Source organism: Canis lupus, chromosome 17 (genome assembly GCF_048164855.1).
Source record: "Canis lupus baileyi chromosome 17, mCanLup2.hap1, whole genome shotgun sequence".
NCBI classification, from domain to species: Eukaryota; Metazoa; Chordata; class Mammalia; order Carnivora; family Canidae; genus Canis; species Canis lupus.
The window spans coordinates 21624069-21637165 of NC_132854.1; the positions used below are offsets into that span (position 1 = coordinate 21624069).

Sequence of the window (13097 nt, forward strand, 5' to 3'; positions counted from 1 at the left end):
AGTGAAGCGAGGCCCGCCGAGGTGGAGAGCAGATGCAGGGTGCCTGGGGCGGACAACGTTAGGGCAGGTAGCCAGGTACTTCATGGGGCCCGCACACACCTGGTGTGCATCCCGGTGATGACCATCACCACCCAAGCTCACAGTAAGTGCTTGGCCAGCTCAGACTTCGTGGGTTTAAACGTCATAATCAACTCTGGGACCAGCCAAACTACTTAAGCATAATTAACTGGGACACTGGTTGAACTCCTTGACCATTCTGTGCCTCGATATCCTCTCTCCTGGTGATGTGGAGGTAATGGTAGTTCCCACTTCATAGAATCTTTTCTGGGAATTATACAAACTAACCAGCATTTAGTCACTGAGTCTGGAACATGAGTGCTTAAATGATGTTGTGGTAATAAATGGTGCTATTTTTTCACACATTCCTCCCCATAAAGAGCACATAAATCCTTATCAGACCCACAAGAGCACTATCTAGAGATCACAGTCCATAGGGCTCTAAACCACCACAGGGCTGGCTGCTAAGGAAATCGGTGTGATGTCCCAAAGGAGATGAGACTGGGGGACAGATGAGAGTAAGGGAAGCATCCTAACTGCAGGGAAAATTGAAGGTGAGATACATTGCAGGAGGAGAACCAGAAGTTGGGGTTCTGTCTATAAGGCTCTGAGAGACCAATATGTTGGTCTAAGACACCAATAATCTACTTGCAAGTGGCTTGCTAGCCCATTTTTTCATGGATGAGAACTTTGCAGTCATTTTTAAACAAATATAGTATAATACCTTTTAAAAAAGGATGATGCTTATGTGATTTGCTTATAAATTAGAAAGAGGTGTAAGTGGAAGCTCATTATTTATCTTGTTGCAAAAAAGCTTCTATATGTGGTTGTTTCAGAGAATACATATTAAAAAGCTGTGACCCCAGAGACATGGTAGTGGAGGAAACAGAAATAGTTGTTCCTAACACTGAAAAGTTTGTCACTTAGTAGGTCCTTTAAAAAAAAAAAAGATCATTTCTTCTGGTGGTAGTAAAACGTGACCTCACTTCTGTTCAAGACATTTTCTTCATATTTATGCAGTTGACTACTGCTTACAGAGATAAGATACAACTCAGCGATACATGAGAGCTTGTCTCACAGAGTTGAAAAATGAATCGGACAACATAGACTGAGCAAAGCAGTAGAGGCCTATTAAGAGATACAGAGAAAGTGCTCAGAAATCAGAGGCATCCCTACAGGGTTGCCCATTGAGGGCTTTTATGGTCTCTCTTTTATAGGAAATTGACCAGGGAACTTGGTAAGTTTCTTGTCAATATTAAGGTGGATATTTAGAACAAAGGTGGACTTGTAACTACCATAATAACAAACAAGATATTTTTGTAGAAATCATAAACCCAAACAAGGTGTTCCCTTCTCTCTGATTGGTATCTTTTCCATAATATTTCTCTACATCTGGGATTTCTGTGACTCTAGTAAGGTAGCCCATGGCCTTGAGATTCTTGTGCCTTCTTGGTTTGAGCAGGGACTATTGATAACATCTTAATGATTTATTTCTGTGATTACTTAGTGGTCATTAAAAGGGAGACATTCCCTAACATTTTGGAGCTAGGGAACCAGGTTTATTTTTTCTGTTTTTACTGTCTTAGCTCTGTTTAGTGGGTATGGGTAGGAGCCTGACTTTGGGGCCTTTCCCTTATCTTTTGCTGCCTAGCCCTGTCTCCCCGTAACTCATTCCTACATCATCGGGACCAGTTTCAGTCACCCAACAGACTATTTAATTTTTGTTCCATGCTGCACACTGAATGAATACATGGCGCATCCTCACTATGTGGAAGGAAAAAAAAGCTCCTTTTTTTCTGAAAACAAAGAGTGATATTGGGTTTTTTTGAAAAAACAGATGTCATGTCAGTTCAGGCTGCTCTAACAAAGTGGCACAGAGTGAGTGGCTTATAAACTACTGAAATGTATTTCTCATAGTCCAGGAGGCTGGAAGTCCAACATCACAGCACTGTCCTGGTCAGGCAAGGACTCTTTTCTAGGCTGCAGACTTCCAGTTTAAAGCTCAGATGGCAAAACAAACAAACAAACAAACAAACAAACAAAAAAAGTGTGGCAGTTCTGTTGTATCCTGCACTAATCCAATTCATCAGGTCAGAGCTCAAAGCCCCACTTCATAATGCCATAACATCAGATATTAGGATTTCACCATATGAATTGTGAGGGACACAAATATTCAGACCATGAAAGCAAGTAAGCTTAATGGCCATTTTGATAGTTTATATAACATTTCAAAGAATTTTTCACCAGGCTGTCTTCTCCATCTGTACCTCTGTAGTTCTCTATGTCTCCACACTCTAAGTAACTTGGAGGCCTAAGCAAATCCTGTTTCTTACCTTTATCACTAGATAGATTGTTTTTAAAATATTTTATTTATTTATTCATGAGAGACACACAGAGAGAGAGAGGCAGAGACACAGGCAGAGGGAAAAGCAGGCTCCATGCAGGGAGCCTGACCTGGAACTCGATCCCTGGTCTCCAGGATCACATCCTGGGCTGAACCACTGAGCCACTTGGGCTGCCCAAGCCCATAGTTTGTATTAAGGATTCACACTTAGTCTTGTATAGATCTATGAATCTTGGCAAATGGATAATATCGTATATCCAACATTACAGTATTATACAGAAAAATTTCACTGTCCTAAAAGTTCCTTATGTTCCATGTATTCATTCCATCCAAGCCCTGGTAACCACTGATTTTTAAAAAATATTCTTTATTATTTTGACTTTCCTGTAAGTTAGAATCATAGTATGAGCCTTTAAGATGGACTTCTTTTGCTTAATAGTATGCATTTAAAGTTCCTCCATGTCTTTTCATAGCTTGATAGCTCGTTTCTTTTTAGCACTGAATAATATTCCATTGCATAGATGTACCATAGTTTCCTTAACTATTCACCTTCTAAAGGACAGCTTGGTTAGTTCTAAGTTTTGGTAACTATGAATATATGAGTAGATTTTATATGGCCATAAGCTTTCAACTCCTGTGAGTAAAAACACAATTGCTGGGCCATGTAGTAAGATTATGTTTAGCTTTGTAAGAAACTAAAGAAGTCCAAAATGACTACTCCATTGTGCCTCTCTACCAGCAGTGAATGAAAATTCCTATGGCTCCACATTGTCACCAGTGTTTTGTGTTGTCAGTGTTTTGTATTCTAGCCATTCTAATAGACGTATAATGGTATTGAGTTGTTTTAAGCTGTCATCTCTTAATGACATAAATGTTGGGATCCCTGGGTGGCGCAGCGGTTTGGCGCCTGCCTTTGGCCCAGGGCGTGATCCTGGAGACCCGGGATCGAATCCCACGTCGGGCTCCTGGTGCATGGAGCCTGCTTCTCCCTCTGCCTGTGTCTCTGCCTCTCTCTCTCTGTGTGACTATCATGAATAAATAAATAAAATCTTTAAAAAAAAAATGACATAAATGTTGAATGTCTTCTCATTTGCTTTTTTTTTTTTTTTTCTATCCGTGTGTCTTCTTTGACAGGATGTTTGATCTTTGGTCCTTCTCACTGAGTTTTTAGAGTTTTCTGTATACTTTGGATACAAGTCCTTTTATCAGTTTTTCAAATTTTTTTTCTCAGTGTATGGCTTGTCTTTTCATTTTCTTAACAGTGTCCTTCACAGAGCAGAAGCTTTTCATTTTAACGAAGTCCAATTTTTTTTTCCCATGGAGAGTGCATTTGATATTGTATGTAAACTCAAAAGCATCTAGGCTTTCTCCAGTGCTATCTCCTGGAAGTTTTTAAAGTTTGCATTTTAAATATATGTCTATAATACAATTTGATTTTTTAAGAAGGGTGTGTTATCCATGTCTACATTCTTTGTTCTCCTTGTAGATGTAGAGTCTTTATAGCACCACTGAAAAACCATATTTTCTCCATTTAATTGCTTTTGCTTCTTGATCAAGGACCAGTTGATAATATTTGTGTAGGTCTAATTATGAGCTCCCTATTCTATTTCATTGGTCTATTTGTTCTTTTGCCAATACCACACTATCTCGATAAATGTAGTTTTATGGTAAGTCTTGAATTCCTGTGAAGTGGCCAGGGACCAAATAAAGCAGTGCTTTGTTAACCATAATGAAGAGTTGGAATTTTACTTTAAACATGAAGGAAAGCCATTTAAGAGAGTTAAGTGGAAATTGCCATGATCTAATTTATTTGTTAATATGCTTATTTATCATTTAAAAAAATACTCTGGATAATGTTTGGAGATTGGATAGTGGAGCCAAGAATTTAGAGTCAGACTGGTTAGGAGGCTTTGAAGCAAGTGAGAACTCCTAGAAGAGTCAGATGTCAGATTAGCTAGACATAAATATCTCCTTTCAAATTTCCTCCTGATTCAATAAGCATGGAGTCTGAACTGAAAATAGGAGCTGTGCAGAAAAGATCTGTTCATAAATTCAAGAATCCAAAGGTAAAATCTGACAGGTTCTGATAGTGTAATATTAAGAGGGAGATGTCAGGCTTAGATCATCTCTAATAGCCTGTAGTTTAACCATGTGCTCTCTTCTTTGGTGCATTTACAAGATGCTTGAGCTTAAAGAAATGATCTGAAGTTAGTTGAGGAAGATGAGCATAATTAAATGGCCCTTTTATTCTGGTTTATCCTAAAAGATATTACTGCTCTTTGAATCAAATGTCTAATTAGTTTCTTCCTTGTGTATTTGATAGGCCCGGTAGCAATATCTGCCTATCTAGAAGGTTGAGTCTTTCAATTTTTAGCTAAATTGAAAGCTAAATTAACCTCCTCATGTTTTAGGACAGGTTCTTTATCTACCCTTTCCATGCTGCCTACCCCATTCTTCCCCTACAGTATTTTTAACAACTTAGTTTTACCACAGTTAAAATCATAAAACAAATTGAATAAAACAGGAGACTGAGGAGAAATATGAAAAGTTAAGTTTTGCAAAAAGAACAATAAACGGTAGATTGGTGTTTAAGGATGCAGGGTTGGAAATGGTAGTTTTGTGTTTGAATATCAGCCCCACCAATTGACTGTTGACCTGAACACTTTTATTTTCAGTTATCTTCTTATACATCAATTTCTTTACTGTGTAAAATGATAATAAAACTAACAACTTCATCCTAATGTTGCTTTGGGAATTGAATCCTTCCTACAAATCTCAGTATTCTTTATGCCAAGGAAGGACAAGAAACTGATTATGGGTAATCTCTAGAAGTCTATTCCACAGCAAATGATGTAGAGGTACCTTTAGTTAGATAGGACAGATTTAACAACCATACTAAAGACAATAGGGACTAAGGCCCTCCAAGAGTCTTCCTTAAGAGGAGATGGATGCAAGCAACATTTGGTATGCATGATGCAATCCACATCCTACTAAGTAATGACTTACATGCAGATGTTCTGGAGTTCTTGGAATCATCAAGGCTCTATTGATTTTAAATCTAACCCATCTGGCTACTGTTTACCCTATCCCCACACAACTGCTACCCAGAATCTCCAGACCCCTTTAACTGAATTTAACAGAAGACAGGCAAAGAGACAAGTTCTAAAAGGAGACCTATGCCATGTGGATTTTAAAAGGCTTTTATTTTTTAGGCTTAATATCAATAGGAGTTGACACATCATTCACTAAAGGCTGAGGATGGGAAGTAATTATTCAAGCAAAATCCATAAGGCATTTTTTCCTCCATAAGTTGGAGAAACATTTCATAGACTATAAAGGATTCCTGGTATTTCTGGAGGAATTCTACAAATATTTCCCCCATGCTGATATGATTGTTTTGAGAATGATAACAGTAACACAACAAAAACTATTGGACAATGACAATACATCCAATTTGTGAAGTCCTTTCCCATCCATGTTTAGTACTTGTATTAATTTGCTAGGACTGTTGTAACAAAATGCCATAGACAGGGTGGCTTAAATTTATTTTTTATAGTTCTGAAAGATAGAAGTCTAAGGTGTTGGCAGGTTTGGTTTTTCCCAAGATTTCTCTCCCTGGCTTGCATACAGCCACCTTCTTGCTGGGTCATCAAATGGACTTTACTCTGTATGTGCATGCCCCTTGGTGTTTTTTCTTTTATAATAAGGACATCAATCATAATGGATCAGGGCCCCACCATTAGCTACATTCTGTAGTACCAGGGATTAAGTCTTCAACATATGAATTTTGGGAAGACACAGTCCAGCCCATAAGAGTGCCTAAACATGCCAGCTTGATATGGTGTTGATATGGTATTTTTGCATTGGCCAAGGAACATAATGCCATCAACCAGCCATGTAACAGTGAGTAACAATGAGACCTATCCCTTGAAAATAGCATTTGTTGCCCTGGTAGGAAAGCTGAAGACTAAATCTGCAGTGACTTCAACCTTTAAGGGTAATGGCAGCCCAGAGTTTAGAATACTTGAAAATTAAGGTAAGTGTTCCTCAGAAGCCTCACCTAGGTTGATAATTTAGAGAAGACTCCTTAGTTTCTCTTGGCTCTTGTCTTTCCATCTGAGTTTCATTGTTAGTATTTCTGATTTTATTCCAGAAATCTTAAAGCATGTTTCTGGCCAACTTGAAAAAAGATTCGTAGGAACTGTCTGCAAACTATATCTATTTGAAATGAAATAGCAAAACTAAATGACAGTAAGAATAATTCCCACATTTGCTGCTTGTTCCAAGTATTCTAAGAAAAATACATATTTACCAAGTCATAACAATAATAGATAGCATTTGTTAAGTAACTACTTTGTGTAAGGTTTTCTTTTTCAAGATCCTTACAAGTATTATCTTGTCTTTACAACAGCACTGTGCTTTAGATTGTGTTATTATCTTCATTTTATGATGAGAAAATTGTGTAGGAGAGAGATTTTAAAACTTGCCCAAAAGTAAAGAGTTAGCAAGAGTTAGTGTTGTAATTACCATTCAATCAGATTGGTTAAGAGTCATCATGCGTGGTTCATGCCTCCTTCCTGATTATGAAAGAAGTCATATTTATATTTAAGTTATTCTCATTTAGTTAAATACTAATTGCATGACATAGATTAACAAAAAGAAGCAATGAAAGCAACTTGCCCAAAACACCTCAGAATGTTTAGTATTGAATCTTCAAGAGACTGAGAATTTTGGAGTACAAATACATACTCATGAAAGAAGCTTAACATTTCCCATTTTGAATGCCTGGGATGAAATATGCTTTGAAAACTGGGGGAAAAAGTCAAAGATCTTAAACCAAAGAAATACTGAGGAAATATCTCTATAAAATAAAAAGAACACTGGTATGTTTGTATTTCCCCCTAGACTCCTCTTGTGCTATGGTTATTACTTTAATCTAAATCACCTTCTTCCCCAGCACACTTGTAATGTCAATCGATATGGCTTCCCTTGCTACCAAAAGTCCAGCAGAACTGATTTCCCAATTCCAGTTTTTTAATCTTTCTAGTGATTGGCATAGCAATAGTAGCACAGACTGATTTATATTAAATGAATGTTTGGAGATCATTTTAAATAAGTCTTCCATTTCTGAAAAAAAATAAAAACAAATGAGGAGATGTACAAGTTAATATGGTGAAAACATGTACCCATGTACATGCTTCAAAAGCAAACTCCTCTTAGTTATTTTCTTTTCTGAACTTAGATTAAATTCATGACACTAATGACTGCATCATATTGAAAAGGACACAATTCAGTGGAAGGCACTTGAATTCTATAAAAATCATCAGAAACTGGAATTTTTCCTACATTCACAATATTCCTATAGTAACGAAAATCTTTTTTTATATATACTTTAAAACTAGAAACATTAAAAGGCTCATCCTCTTAAGTGATATGTAGTAGTTATTTTTATGTTTATTCTCAGCAAATTCATATAGGAGAAAAACTGAACCACACATACTAAAGTAGAAAAAATAAGTCAAGCACCAGGCTAAGAAGGCAAAAAGAAATCCTTAGGAGACCTGAGCACATGCAGCAACTACAGAATCATCTTAGAACTAGGAAAGACTTTGAGGTCCTCTATGTGTATGTCCTTCAGTGCTGTGTCCTGTTGTTTTGATTTTTATTATGAACTCCTACTCAGTTGATACAGGTGAAAAACAAACCTGAGTAACCTGATTTGTCATGAGCAAATCGAACTGGCATGACAACACTGGAACTATTTCTCTTAAATGTTTTTAGAAATCCTAAGTAAAATTATTTTGTGTTGCCAATTAATATGTTGCTGATATGCTTATATTCTTTTGTTGTGTTACAATTCCTTCATGTATATAATAGACAGCTGACTCGTGATTTGCTAAGGCCTTTTTCATTAATACTCATCCTCCCATCTCCTTAGAATTTAAGTGTGTCATTCTTCATGAGCCTGCTTTTTGTAAATAATATGATTAGCAGAGCCAGGGTAAGTACAATCCACTTGATACAAACAACATAGCATTAACTGCTGTAAGTTATTATTTATATAGTTTTTCTTTTTATGTATGGTTTTTTATTAATCTTTCATTTTTATTTTTTCCATGACTGTCCCCTCTTCCTTTCCTGAGCCCTCTTCTTTACTAAAAAGGTACCACTCTTTCCTTTGGGTAAATTGTATGTGATACTATATAATATAGTGTGGCTATACTATATTTAGTCTTTTACTTGTTTATTGGCTTTCATCTTTACTTATTTTTCTTTACTATGAATACTTGTTCATTAAATACCTTTGAAAAAAATCTGTATCTATGTGTACTTAATTTCAGGACTTGAGACTTTACCCTCCTTCCAAGCTATCACAAACCTAAAATATTTATTATCTGGCCCTTTATGGAAAAAATTGCTAATTCTTGTTTAGGATCTCATAGTTCGGTTTAAAAAAAAAGTTCTTTTGTTCTTAAAGTGAAATTTGAGATGAAATTAGGTTTTTAAGGTCCAGAATGGCTTTTTTTGGAGGGTTTTTAATGGGGTTCTTGTTATTTTTAGTTATTGCTGGTGTGTGTGTGTGTGTGTGTGTGTGTGAGAGAGAGAGAGAGAGAGAGAGAGAGAGAGAATGCTTTTTTGGTTTGAATTTTAGATCTTAATACTGCTCATTGGTCTCCTTATGTACTCTTTATAGTTTTTTATTTTGTTTTGTTTTTACTCAGTTCTCATTAAACAGTTTAGTTTCACTAAGTGGATATGCTGATTATTCGACTTGATTATCCTTTCTTTAGCTGTTGGGCCTCCGTGGGTAGGCTGTTATTTTTCTTCTAGGCTCCTAGAAACTCAAGTTTGTTTGTGAGAGTGTCTTCTTGCCGTGGAACCCCTGAAAGGACCAAGACAAGAGAGTCTGATTATGTAGGCTTGCATCATGGGGCAGCTGTTAGTGCTCTGCTGAGCCCCCTGAACGAAACCTTGCTGTTCTCCAAAATCCCCATATTCTTATAGTGGCAAAGCAGGAAAGTCTGAGCTCACAAGCTCAACAACTACTTAAGGTTTGTTTTGTTTTTTAATGAGATGTTAAGGCGAAGGAATAGTCACACATATTCCTTTACTTCAGCCTGGGGAACCAAAGGTCAGACTCATTGTTGGATACTCTCTTCCTGCCCATTTCCAACACCTTGAAGCTCTTCTCCACTAGTTTAACCCATGCCTCAGCTGCATGCACCTGTCCAAAGATCATAGTATTTGTTGTAGGATAAAAGTACCATAGAATTGGGATCAGAGGAAAATGGAACCAAGTTCTAGAATCCCTATATATATGTCAAAAGATTTATGTATGTTGTTTCAATTTAATACCTACAGCATTATTTTAGAAAGAAATGTCAGAAAAAAAAAAAAAAGAAATGTCAAGATTTATATAACAAAAACAGAGAAGTTGAGGTTAGAAAATCTAGGACTTTCCCTAGGTATTAATGACAATATAAATAACCCAAGCCCCTTAACAATTTTTTTTAAAGATTTTATTTATTTATTCATGAGAGACACACAGAGAGGCAGAGACACAGGCCGAGGGAGAAGCAGGCTCCATGCAGGAAGCTCGATGTGGGACTCAATCCTGGGACTCCAGGATCACACCCTTAGTCAAAGGCAGATGCTCAACCACTGAGCCACCCAGGCGTCCCACCCCCTAACAATTTATTTTCTACTATGTTACTTCTCACCAAGAGAGATCATTTAGTTTCATACAATCCTTTGCTTCTATAAAAATTCCAGAATCCATTTTCAGAGATTTATTTGTCATTTTTCTTTGTATAGCAGAAGAGCTTGTTTAAATATTGCATCAATTAATATATCAGTTTTGTCATGTATATGAAAAAAGTGAGGAATTACATTTGACATAAAGAATGCAATATGCCAAAAATGGAAATAATGGATTATGTTGATCTAAATTCTTACTTAAGAGAATTAGATTAGTAAGCTTTACTGTTAAGATTAGAATAGAATTTATTTCCAACTAATTCTATCTTCAAGCAACTTTTTTACCAAGGAAGGTAAAGTATGAGTAGAGGGTCTTATACTCTAAAGAGAGAACTCAGTGGAAGAAAATATCAGTTCTCTTTAAGACAGCACCTCCCCTCTGCTATCATGCACAGTATACATTTCATTTTGTGGTTGCACACTTTTAAGCCCAAATAACTTATGTATCAAAATGTAAGCCTGAAATGTTATAAGAATGCCTTTATATGAATTAGATCCATTTTAAGACCAAATACCCAAAGATGGAGAGAGTGAGAAAAAGATCCCATGTAATAGATTTGTCATTTTTATGCTCTAGTTCAAAGCTATATGATTTTCTCTATCGCCATCAATTATCTTTCAAAGGCTGTCAAATATGTTCTCTTTTCCTTCCTGCGCAGCTAGAAAATAGAAATAAGAAATGTGATTTTTAAAGGTAGATAAGTTATCAAAGCAGAAATACCTTTGAATTAGATCATTCTTCCATAGCATAATGAATTTGAAATCTCCAGTGGAGTTTTATAAGAAGCATTTAGCAATACTCAGGGAACGTTAAACATTGGGTATCAGTGGGACTTTTGCTATAGTCCACATTTTATACAGCAGCCCTAATGTTAACTTTGAGGTGAGCAGTTCAGTGTCTGATTACACAGTGAGGAAGGATTTCTGTCTTGATAGTAGGTGAGCACCTCTAGTGGCTGTTCTTTCACATTCATCAAAGGCAACATCATTTTGTCAGGCATAGTTTCAGGCAGGACAGGATACGGCTTTCAGAATCACAGAGGTAATAGCCAGATACTTTAGATACTTTTCTGTTCAGTTTGGATATGTCCAAAGCATCAACTCGCTGGTTAAGTGATTCTACATAGAGAGATTTTACAAAATGTACGAAAGGGATAGAGCGGACTCTTCAACCTTTAATGCATAGAAAACACATTTCCCAATGCAGAGGGAATCAAGCCATGGAAATGATTTTTCTCTATTACATGTCACATATTGTTCCCCAAATGATTTAAGATATCTTACAAGGATGAATAAAATGAAAAGATGAGTGCCATTTCACACACAGAAAAGTGATGTAGGAACAAAGCAGAATAAAAAAATGTCAAAATAACCCACAAGTCTACTGTAGATAAACCACAAAAACAGATCTGACTTATAAATTTAAAAGCTTGTAAGTTACAAAATTTACAACAGCCATGAGATTCAAACAGCAATTGCGAAGGAGAAGTACACTATACTTCATACTTAAATCAGGTAACAGTTTCTCCTGGGGGTCCTCATGAAAAGGACACTGAGATGCAGATGAATCAGATGTACCCAGAATGTCACATTTTGCTCTTAGAGATGAGAGAATTTCTTTGTTACAGAACCTTAAACTTTTTGAGATAAAGCACTATTATGTAATTCATCCCATTTCCTATATAAAAAATTCCCACAGATTATCTTTATGGGAAAATATCTTTATCTGTAGTTAAATATGTAGCTGTATAGTTAAAAGAGATATTGCTAAATCCAATTTTAAAATTAATGTCATATTTAAAAAGCAGGAGGCACATATTACAATAAGATTGGATGTTATTAAATTCCATAATCAGATTTCTTTCTCTTAGGAATTCACCTTTAAATTCAGCCTCTTTTTTGGCCAACACACCCTTTCAGTACCAGTCATGTTTTTTTTTTTTTTTAATATCTCCCATATTATTTCTTATTCCACATAGCCATCAGTACTGCTGCCGTTCACGGTCTCATCATCTATCATGTGGGCCATTCCTCATTCTTACATTCCAGTTTTCCTATGTCTTGTTTATATGCCTTAAGCCAGCTTCCTTTCCACTTCCAGGTTGATTTTTCTAAATTGCTAATATGTTTATGGCCATTCTTTGTTCAATATTTCAGTTCCTATAATGATTTATTTGATTTATTTGACTGTATAATACATTCTTTTGTCTCCTTTTTAGAGCGTTTAGAGTATTAACTCCAAACACTCAGAAACTTTACTTTTTTTTCCAGCAGTCATCCCAAGCTACACGTGCTTCACAAAATTTGGCATTTTTCTTCTCACATTTTCTATGTCTTTGCACATCCTGTTGTCACTGTTTAAAGTGTCTTTCTTCACCTTAATTTCAGTATGATTACCACTTTTCCTGGAATCACTTCCCTGGTGCCAACAATGTGGGTTGGCTTATGTCTAGAGATGTTCTTTTAGTCCTCTGTGTTTTTCATCTCGATAATAACCCTTATCACTATTTAAGCACCTTACTTCTCTATTTCCCATGAGATGGTAAGCTTTCTAAAGGATAATAAGCATAATTTTTCATCCTCTAATTCAATTTCTGATAGATTTACTTATAGTTACTACTAATAAAAACAACTTTGTTGTTCATAGGGGTAGCCTGTGTTATAAAGCTTAGCACATTTAATTATTTCAGGAAATATATAAGATAGATAGTAATGTTATCTCCAGATGATAGGTAACAAAAGGAAAGATTGAGAGCTAGTCAATTTCTCAAAGGTCACCTACCTACTGCATCTAGTACAGAACTAGAACAACAACAAAAAAGGGTAAGAAAACTTAAGTAATTAATTTTTTAAAAAATTCCATATGAAATAAAATACATAATCAAGCTCAAAAACAAACCAAAATCTGAAAGTGGAGTATATTTTAACTATTTAAACA

General features: G+C 36.0%; 1 long non-coding RNA gene across 1 annotated transcript in view; it reads left to right on the plus strand.

Annotated features, from left to right (window-relative positions):
• The first annotated feature begins 228 nt into the window (after positions 1-228).
• The window catches only part of LOC140607954 (uncharacterized), a 68064-nt gene continuing 55195 nt past the window's right edge, over positions 229-13097 (plus strand). The window contains exon 1 of the long non-coding RNA XR_012009877.1: positions 229-292. This is a non-coding gene — a long non-coding RNA (uncharacterized lncRNA). The remainder of the gene's footprint in view (positions 293-13097) is intronic.